This window comes from Sinocyclocheilus anshuiensis, unplaced genomic scaffold (assembly GCF_001515605.1).
Source record: "Sinocyclocheilus anshuiensis isolate Anshui unplaced genomic scaffold, SAMN03320099.WGS_v1.1 scaffold1447, whole genome shotgun sequence".
Lineage (NCBI taxonomy): Eukaryota > Metazoa > Chordata > Actinopteri > Cypriniformes > Cyprinidae > Sinocyclocheilus > Sinocyclocheilus anshuiensis.
Genome location: NW_015536547.1, coordinates 261,150 through 264,124, shown reverse-complemented (window position 1 = coordinate 264,124; position 2,975 = coordinate 261,150).

The window sequence follows — 2,975 nt, the reverse complement described above, 5'->3', positions numbered from 1 at the left end:
AAATGCACAGCTCAAACCACGTCATTGAATTTGTGGACGACATGACTGTGGTGGGTCTCATCAGCAAAGGAGACGAGTCAGCATACAGAGAGGAGGTGCATTGGCTATCAAGCTCGTGCAAAGTCAACAACCTGTCTCTGAATGTGGACAAAACAAAAGAGATGGTCGTTGACTTTAGAAGAGAACACAACATCCACTCTGCTGTACATCAATGGCTCCTCTGTGGAGATCGTCAAGAGCACCAAATTCCTTGGTGTTCATCTGACAGAGAACCTCACCTGGTCTCTTAACACCAGCTACATAACAAAGAAAGCCCAGCAGCATCTCTACTTTCTAGAAAGACTGAGGAAAGCACATTTCTCACACCACATACTCACCACATTTTACAGAGGGACTATTGAAAACATCCTCAGCAGCTGCATCACTGTTTGGTTCGGAAACTGTTCCACCTCAGATAACAAGACCCTGCAGCGGATAGTGAGGACAGCTGAGAAGATCCCTGGGGTCTCTTTCCTTCCATCACTGACACACACTGTATCATGGATGACCCCACACACCCCTTGTGCCAACTCTTCACCCTCCTGCCATCAGGCAGAAGGTACAGAAGTATACGTGCCCTCGCGGCCAGAATGTGGGACAGTTGTTTTCCCCAAGCCATCGGACTCCTGAACTGTAACAACAATGGACAATGACTACACCCACACACATACATCTATTTTAAATTAATCTTTCCACACAGCTAGTGTACTTTGCATATTGCACACTTCTAAAAAATGTGTGTACCACGTATGCTGCTCTCCCGTTAATGTACCCTCTTTTGGCGCTTTTCCACTGCATGGTACGGCACGGTTGTGAATAATCCCCCCCCCTCTAAAGTGGTACTGAACTGCAGTGGAAACGCAAACCGAGCCGAGCCGAGCCAAACCGTGCCGTGCCGTGCCGTACTGAGCCGTACCAAGCCGAGTCGTACCACGCAGTGGAAAAGCGCCATTTGAGTGGTCTTGTGAAGTCAGTGTTTAAATGTTCAATTTCCATTTGTTCTTATTTTCCAGCTCTTCTTTTTCAGTTCTTATTGGACTCTTTATTTTAGGCTTTTTAATGTAACTTAAATTATGTTAATACAGTTTGTTTTGTAGTCCTTGTCGTGTGCTGTCTTATGTAGCACCATGGCCCTGGAGGAACGCTGTTTTGTTTCGCTGTGTACAGGCTGTTAAGAGCTGAAATGACTGTAAAGAAAAACAAACAACATTTAAAGGTACAGAATGAAATTCAGAAATCTCCTGACTCTGATGATTTTACATAACTTATTGTGACGTCATAAAAATAATATAAAACATCAATAAATTTAATAGGTTCCAATAATCTCAATAACTTTTCATAAATATTACTGAACTAATATTTATCTCCAATTGTCTGTGGTTTGGTATAAATAAAAAGGTATACATTTAGCTTTATGCATAAAGAATTTTGTAAGAATACTTTATATAATCACTATTTAATCACTGTTAATTCATGTAATTTATATTTGTATTCTAGAAAATACTTCCAAATAATACATATTTACTTTCTTACAAATGCACATCAATTAAGACACTATTATTTTGATCAAAATTAAACCATAGCCTTAGAAGGTTAGCAGAAAGATAAATTGCATATAGATATTAAAATGAATCTTTTGTTTTAGGTGTGTGTGAATACAAATATAAAATAATGGTAAGTGAGTCTGTCACCTTTTGTCTTTATTGCCTCTTGCTGCTTCTGCTCCATTACTTTAATTGATGGTCATTGTTCATGCTAATCAGTACCTGGGTTAAGTGTGAATGTAATGTCTGTAGGTGTGACCTTCCCTGATCTCTGTGATAATGAGTGTTATAGTTATGCTGATTGGATTAGAGTTGCTGAAAATCTGGGCAAATTCCTGTAACTGCTCACATCCTTTGCATACTTAATCTTCTAAAGACGGCCTCCTGAAATCAGTATAAAACTACAGTGATTCTCTGCTTTAGTCAGTCTTGATGACTGCAGCACCACTCAGTACCATCTCAATCAAGAACCTGATGAAGATTCACTCAGTCTCTGATCTTCACTTCTGAGTTTCCTACAGGCTTAACTGGATATTGCAGGTATGTTGTCTCAAAACTATAACTTTACTAATATAATCTAATTTATGTGTACTTTTTAATACCATGTGAAGGATATACTTTTACTTTAATAACCTGTTTAATGCATCTTATATTTAGAAACTGAACCTAAACTGAATTTACTCCTAACTATGGTAATGAGTAATAACACCTGAGTATGCTATCATATTTCTGCTGGTTGATGAAACCGAACATTTATACAGCTTTAATCAGTGAACCATATTTCTTTCTTCTGGAAAAAAAGCTCATATAAAGATACTTAATTCTTAACTAGAAATATCAGCATTATGTAACTTTTTCTGTGTTCAAAATTTGCCAAATGTATATAATGAGCGAGTACATCATGAATTCATCTCCCAAACCGCGTTTTTGTCTTATTCCGAAAAACTATGGTACACTTTTAATAAGTACTTATATTTGGACTATTGTAGCCTGGTCGGGTCGTCGCCGCTGCGGAGTAACACATACCTGCGTGAATCGCCTTAGACATAAACTTAGAGAAGTAGCTCCGGTTATAATGTTCTTCCGCGGGATGTGTGCAGGTCTGTTTATTAACCGCTAAAGCGCCAAAAGTTACATAGTGCTGCTTTAATAGCGAATCGAGAGCACGTAACACTTGCTTATATATAAGACAGAAGATCTGTGTTTTTGATAACTTGAGGAATCTGTGATTCATCTTTAACAGAGCCACGTGACACACTGTTATAAAGGAACAAACAAAGATGGCGTTTATTAAAGAGGAGAGTGGAGACATGAAGAGTGAAGAAATATTCAGAGTCAAACATGAAGATACTGAGGAACAAACAAAGATGGCGTTTATTAAAGAGGAGAGTG